Source organism: Lagenorhynchus albirostris, chromosome 3 (assembly GCF_949774975.1).
Source record: "Lagenorhynchus albirostris chromosome 3, mLagAlb1.1, whole genome shotgun sequence".
In the NCBI taxonomy this organism is placed as follows: domain Eukaryota; kingdom Metazoa; phylum Chordata; class Mammalia; order Artiodactyla; family Delphinidae; genus Lagenorhynchus; species Lagenorhynchus albirostris.
This window is the reverse complement of record NC_083097.1, coordinates 3,742,017-3,749,631: the sequence shown is the minus strand read 5'-3', so window position 1 is coordinate 3,749,631 and position 7,615 is coordinate 3,742,017.

Here is a 7,615-nt window from a genome sequence, read left to right as displayed (position 1 = left end):
GCAATTGCTTCTGACACTTAAAAAGGATTTTATTGACAGTTGGAAACACGTTGGGGATTTGAAAAGAGTACTTTTCCATCTGTAATACTTGGTGTGATCAAAGATCACTCAGCAGCCCCAGATTAGTGGAAATGAGGCTGCAGTGAGAGTTTGCCACTCCACATGGGATGACGGCTTGGTTTTGATTCACACTAATCCCCATCACAATCTAAGTGGAATTTACTGTAATGTGGATAGACTTCTCAGGGCTCCTCCAACGTATTTTTAAAGACTCCTAAAGTAGATAATAATATAGCAATATTTAAAATTTCCTTTTATAGTTTAATCTCAATTTTCCACTCTCCATTCATACATCAGTTTAATGTATCTAAATATTATATTTAACTCTCTGCATTTCCTATATGCATTACACATGTGTGTGTTATACATGGTGATATTTTAGAGAATAGGGGACCAATCTGCTTCAATTCTCCCTGAGCACTAGCTAGCAAGGTGATGTAGGAAATCACTGGGCTATGGGTACAACTGAACAATGATAGATACTGGTCTCAAATACCTGGTATCATTTATAATTCCTTCCTTCCTCCCTCGCTCCCTCCCTCCCTTTCTTCTTTCCTTCCTCTGACTATAAAATATATATATGTATAAATATATATTTACTTATAAAATGCCAAGTATGTGCCTTCTACCTTTTCTAATACCCTAGATTTTCTAAACCTTAATTTCTTCTCTGTTAAAGGAGGAAAATAATCCATCTCACTCACAGTGTTTAAGCAAGAATCACATGGTACATGATAGGCAAAAACATGAAGTAAAAGTGCTTGCTATCAGAAGTCAAGTAGAAAACACAAAAAGAAAGGGACCATGTTGGGCTACTTCCATGAACACTAGGGGTGGAGGTTACCCAGAGCCAAGGGAAAAGCAGACAGAAGAGACACATGAGCCACCCAACTAGACCAAATGTCTGGCCAAAGGACAGGACCTGGCACTGGACCGGGACTTCCCAGGAGAGAAGCATTTGGAGGAAGGTGGGCAGGAAACAGCACAGCTTTAAAGGAAGCCTGGCCTCCAACCCCTTCAGTTCACTTCTATGTGGCTTCCTTTTGCAAATCAACGTCAAATCTAATACCACCCAACCCAATCCTCACACACCTCTGTGGCTTGACACCTACCCTCCAACCCTGATTGTAGATGGAAAACTTAGCACAAACTTTAGATACAAACTCTAATCCCAAGAGCACCCTGTGTCTTCCCCCAAAGATACCTGCACCAAACATCCTCATTATCCCAAACCTACAGGTATGTCTTGGTTTGGTTAAGAAATACATCCAGGGCTTCCCTGGTGGCACAGTGGTTGAGAGTCCGCCTGCCGATGCAGGGGACACAGGTTCATGCCCCGGTCCGGAAAGATCCCACATGACGCATAGCGGCTAGGCCCGTGAGCCATGGCCGCTGAGCCTGCGCGACCGGAGCCTGTGCTCCGCAATGGGAGAGGCCACAACAGTGAGAGGCCTGCATACCACAAAAAAAAAAAAAAAAAAGAAATACATCCAAACTAAATATGTGTATTTAGGCATTTATTTCTCATATATATTATGTGTTATATATATATATATATATATATATATATGGCATTTTTATATGGCAATATATTTAGATTTATCTCTCTATATATTTATTTTGTTAAATACATTTATTTTATTATATATAGATAGATATCAATCTTTCTCTCTCTGTATATATATATGCATGTTTTATTTATTTATTTATTTTTGTTGTAAAGAAGACTTCCTTAACATGTTTCTGAAAACCCATGGGGGAAAAGAGTGGGAAAAAGTGATTTAAAAATAAGCAACAATCCTACATCTCTCTGGTCTCTTTTTTTTAGTGTAAATGGTCCTAAAACTTAAGTGTTTCAAGATAGGTAGCTTGCCATAAGGTTTCTGTTTTTAAAAACCAAGTTTTTTTAAAGTTTCTGAACTATTTTCCAATGTAAAGCAAACATAAAAAAATACAACTAAACACTTTTGCTTTAAAGAAAAATATGAAAGAATAATGTTTTGAAAAGGTTGAAAATTCCACACTCACATCCTTTTTCTAGAATTCCCTTAGAGAAGGAGGGTACTACCTAGTCTAATAAACCTCCATCGCTTCCTACCTCTGGCTTTACGATGAGCGGTAGCTTCTCCTGGCCAGATAAATGGTTTCAGAGGGCCAGGACTATACCTACGGGGAGATTTTCCAAATGGAGCCCTGATCATCAGGAAACCTGATCAGGTTTCCTACTGTACTTCTTTCAAATGAACTTTTCTGGTGGATCTGGTGCTTCCAAGGGATAGGAGATCCTGCTTTCCCTCCTGGTCATCTTTCTTTAACTCTCTGACCAAAATGACCAGCAAGATACCAGCAATATTCTTTCATGTTTGGAATTATAATTACAAAACATCATGTCAAGAATATTTTCTCATGATCTAAATACACGCACGCACAGACACACATTAATGTGCACACATGCACACACATGTACCTGAAGCTTCACATTAGTGTATTTCTTCCCCCAAACACTGTCGTAAAGGCGTGTTTCAGAAGGATGAAAAAGAGATCCACACCAGTCCAGTTGTAGTCCTTTTCTTCTGGGTAATGTATTTGAGAAGTTTCTGTTCCAGTAAGGGAATAAAATGATTTTATTTGAGGTGATAAGGGAAGTATGATCAATATTATCTTCTAACTATGATAACATTTTGGAAGTAAGCTTTTGTTTCTTTTTTATTACTTAAAAAATTATTGAGCTATTTTTTGCTCTATTTTACTCTTGTTATGGTCCTGTCAGAGAAAATTGATTATTGTAGACAGAAGAGAAGAACAAGGAAGGAAGGAGGCAAGGAGAAAAGGAAGAAAGAATAGGCAGGAGGGGGAGAGGAAGGATATTTTTTCCTGGAGGGAGAGATTGACAGCCTGTGCACAGGGAACTTAAACAAATAAGGATTTGTTTGAGATGCAACTTGTTTGAGTGCTATTGTTATTACAATGGTGAGCTAGTGTCCCCAGAAAACCTCGCCTAGGATCAACTAACTAGGTAGTTAATAGAGAGCAGCAGGAAGGTAGTGCTGCTTGGGGGTTCCAACATGAGACAGGAAATTAGAATATTGACTACAATTCCAGCACTGATATTATTTATTTTATATGGACAAGCACAGCAACGTTTCTGCAATAGTTTTCTTGAATGTAAAATAAGAATGATGTTAACTTGTAAAACAAATAAACAAGAAAATAGAGACTAAAGAGTACATGATGCCAAGTTCCTCCATCCCATTTATTGTTCAGTATGAAAGTGTACAACTGTGGGTCACCTAATTCTAAATCTCTAAGCAATTGTTTGTAAGACAAGATTTCCATTATCACCCAAAACATACTACCACATCCCCTCTTTCATGGATTTTAAATCAGGACCTGAACTGCTGCCACCCTCAGCAAACCTGATGCCTCTGGCTGTTTGTTGTTAACCCAAGTCATGGAAAACATGTAAGGATCTTTAGGAGTAGCAATGCCCTTATCTCTGGTTAGCTGACACTCTTTAACAAAATGGTTTTCAGATAAATCACAGTAGAAGATGGTAACTTTTAAATGTTGTGACTTGTTTCAGAACTCATAGAAGTGAGAACATTCATCTTCCCAAAACCTTGACAAGATTCAGACCTGCTTCCCTTCAAAAGGTCAAGTACATAAAAGAGGCAAATGTTTTAAGCTTTAGGAAGTCATGCATGGGATGTATATTCCATGTGTATAATAATGGTTTCATATGGAAATTTAATTTTTGCTGAGGACATCTCGGAAGCACTAATTCTAGCATCCATTCTCTCCCATGCCCTCAGTCTAACGTCAGGCCCCCTTGTTCAACAAATCAGATCTCCAGGAGACTGCCAGCCACAGCAGGGTTTCTGGAAAACACAACATAGCTCATGATTCACTAGATCTTTGATGACATTAAGGACAAGGAAACACAGTTCTCAGATGCTGCTGTCAGAACCACGGGACCTGGACACACTCAGCCTCCTGGGAAGTCTGTCTCTTTCAGAAGATGAGGAGCTGTGAGATACACAGAGTGGATGTGATAGTCAATTTACAAAGGATAAGATCCTTTAGCTCTCCCTAGGGCCCTAACAACAGGCTTTGATGGTGTTGCATGATGTACATAGCTATTTGGCAAACCAAATGTGATATAAAGAAGAAAAAGTGGAAGAAGAGAACTCATCTGGGTATAAGAATAGAGAACCAGCTGCAATTAGGGACTTGTGATTTTACATCACTCTGGGCACAATCCAAGATGACAACTTAAGGCTGTTTTAGGTGGCACTACTCATTGGTGAAGACAGGCTCAATCTAACAGAAATAAACTTTCATGAAATGCTGTGTAGATATTTGGTGGACTCTTATTCCTTTTCAGTGAGCCTTTCTGCTCCTTTCCAGTGAGACTTTCTAACATCTGTTAGATGTTTCCAAGAGCACATGGACAGTTCTGGACTAGGGCAAAATGTCCAGCCAGTCATCGGACCCAGGAATTTTCTTCATGGAAGAAACAATTTTTTAAAAATAATGTCATGGTTTTGGAGTTTGACTTAGAAGAGAATGTCCAGTCGTTAAATGGCGAGAGAAAATGAGGAATGTTTTATTTCTTCAGGTGATAATGCTCCATATTAATACTATGATATAATTGATATTATCATGGTATAAAAACATTATGGCACTTCTAGGGGTTGACACCATATGTGACTCTACTGCTTTTGGGTTTGAAGAGAAATTCCTAAGTATATTTTGCTGTAGCTCTCTTTCACAAAGTGAACAATTGGGGTTTTCATAATAGTTTTATCACACCAGTGCTGGAATCACACAAAGCTGTTCTCATGTAAGTCTTTCAAATTAAATTTCTCTTTTCAAAAAAGGCCTGAAATTGACATTCTGAAATGGCAGTGAGAGAAAGCTGATGGACCCTGTCACCAGCAAAACATCCATTTAACTGCTGATAATTATGAAAAAAAAAATTAAAGTATCTGGAAATTGTTTTTAGGGCATACAGCAAAATGGAGAAACACTTAAGAATATCTGCATCTCAATAGTAACAGTGAGAGTCTGTGGCATTTGAGCCGTGACTCTCTCCCATCTTCCTTTCCAGCTTGTTGTAGTGGAAGCTACTCTCCAGGTGTTTATGACTAAGAAAACCAGGCTAACTTTCCCCACTGGAACCCCAGTCTAGAGCTACAGTTTCTTTCTGAAAGGGGGGAACCACTCTCATATCTCATTTTGTGCAGCTTCATGACATAGAAGCTGTATTTCAGGAAGGTACAGCCAGTTGTACTGGAGAGTCTTTCCTCTAACCAGACTCAACCTGTAGGACAGAAACTCCAACTTAGATGTAGAATGTCAAGAATGCTGGGCTGTAACCCCTTACCCAAGGTTCAGTGCTAGAATAGGAAAACTAAGATACTGGGGCTACCATTCATGCCCAGTCCTCAACTTGTATAGTGGGGAGTTCACTCCAGAAGATGTGGACAATTTTCTCTGTCCTCAGCCCCACTGCAGTGATGCAATGATTCTGTGGAGGGGGTGAGAAGGCCACAAGAAAATAAGAGAGATTTATAAGTGCTCCTCAAGTGGAATGACTTCATTTTCATTTGGAACAGACTGTGCAGAAGTTCATGCTTAAGGTTTTATTGAAAATGATGGTGATCTTGGTGGTGAACTAGTAAGACATCAGTAGCAACAGGAAAAAGAGTAAACCAGCTGGAAATTTAACAGAGGGAACAAAGGAAGAAGTAACCAAGAAAAACCCTCTGAGGATCTGAGAAAGCATCAAGCACCCTGCCTTTCAGTGTGCTTCAGATTTAAGTGCTTTGGGTTGTGGAACAATTTATGTTACAGAGCATTGTTGAAACAGCTAGAAAACTGTTGGCAATTAATGGAGGCTAAGAGCTTAGTGTGATACCAATAGAGGCAGATGAGCCAGAAGCTTAATTAGGAGATCAAGGAAAGAGCCACTCAAGAGAGCTCAGCTAAAACCATAGTTATCCTTGGTTTTAGGAAAGACTCACATATTTCCAAAGATGCATACTCTGAGGAGCAGCATCAGAAGATAAAGTCTGTGGGAGGAAGATATTACTGAATCAGTCCAGCCAGCCTCCACACAAATAAACAGGAAGAAAACAAACCACAGCAACAACAGCAAGCTCCAGGGAAGAACCTGTGCCCAGTTGCTACAATAGTTTATATAATATATCTAGTTTTCAGTAACAAAAAAAAAAATCATCACAAGCCATGCAAAGAAACAGTAAAATGTAATCTACACATACAGGAAAAAAAAAAGTCTACAGCAGATACTGACTTTGAGAGGGCCCAGATGTTGGACTTAGGAGGCAAATACTTCAATGAAGCTATCATAAATATGTTCAAAGAACTAAAGGAAAAACAATTTTTAAATAATTTAAGAATGTTATGTTGATATGTCTCATTAAATAGAGTGGTACAAAATAAAATCACCATGAAATACCACTTCATACTCACTCTGATGGATATGATGAAAAAGACAGATGATAACATATGTTGGTGAGGCTACAGAGAAATATTAACACTCGCAATTTGATTGTGGGAATACAAAATAGTGATGTCACTTAGCAGAACAGTTTGGCAGGTCCTCAAAATCTTAATCATACCCAGGAATTCTACTTCTAGGTATTTATCCAAGAGCGATGACAACATACGGACACAAGAAACTTGTACTTACATGTACATAGCAGTACAGTTGAAGTATCCAAAAAGTGGAAATAATCCAAGTGTCTATCAACTGGTGAGTGGATAAACAGAAATGGCACACGCATACAATGGAATTTCATTAGAGAGTGAAAAGAATGAAGTCCTGATACATTATGAATGATACTTAACAATATAATGTTAAGTGAAAGAAGTCATATTCTGGTGATGGTTACCAATTTTGTGAATATACTAAAAAACATTGAATTTTACACTTTAAAGGAGTAACTTGTATAGTATGTGAATTACATCTCAATATACTTATTTGAAAAATACCTGGGATTTTGTAAGATGTTGAGAGATGTGCTTTATGAATCAGGCCAGTGTACAGCTGCAGTGCCAGAAACCCAGGCTGTGACCTGGAATTGAGCACTTTACAGATGTGGATCCATATTTATGCTGCATGATTTCAGTCTTCTCTACCTTTTCTAGGAAATTTGTTCCTCTTATATATTCCAGTTGTTCTGAAGTCTATCTCACTGGAACCTTCCTGACATGAAATGTGTCAGAATTGTTCTGGTTCACTTACATTTGTTTACTCATGGTGCTCAAGCTTGGTCTGTAAACAAACTTTCCAAAAGTGGGATTTACCAGCTCTTGACAGCTCCTTTGGCCTGTAAATCATCTCAGCATGAATATAGTGTTCTTGACCACTTGGTGCTCTATCCAGTTTGTGGATGAATTCAGTGAAACCAATATGCTCTGCTGTCCAAAGAGAAGTTTTTCCCCACCTGGAGATTCTAGTCCCTGGCTCTGTGGTTTTATAATAGTGCTTCGTCAACAGTTTGTTCTATTCCCACCTCTTCCACAGGCC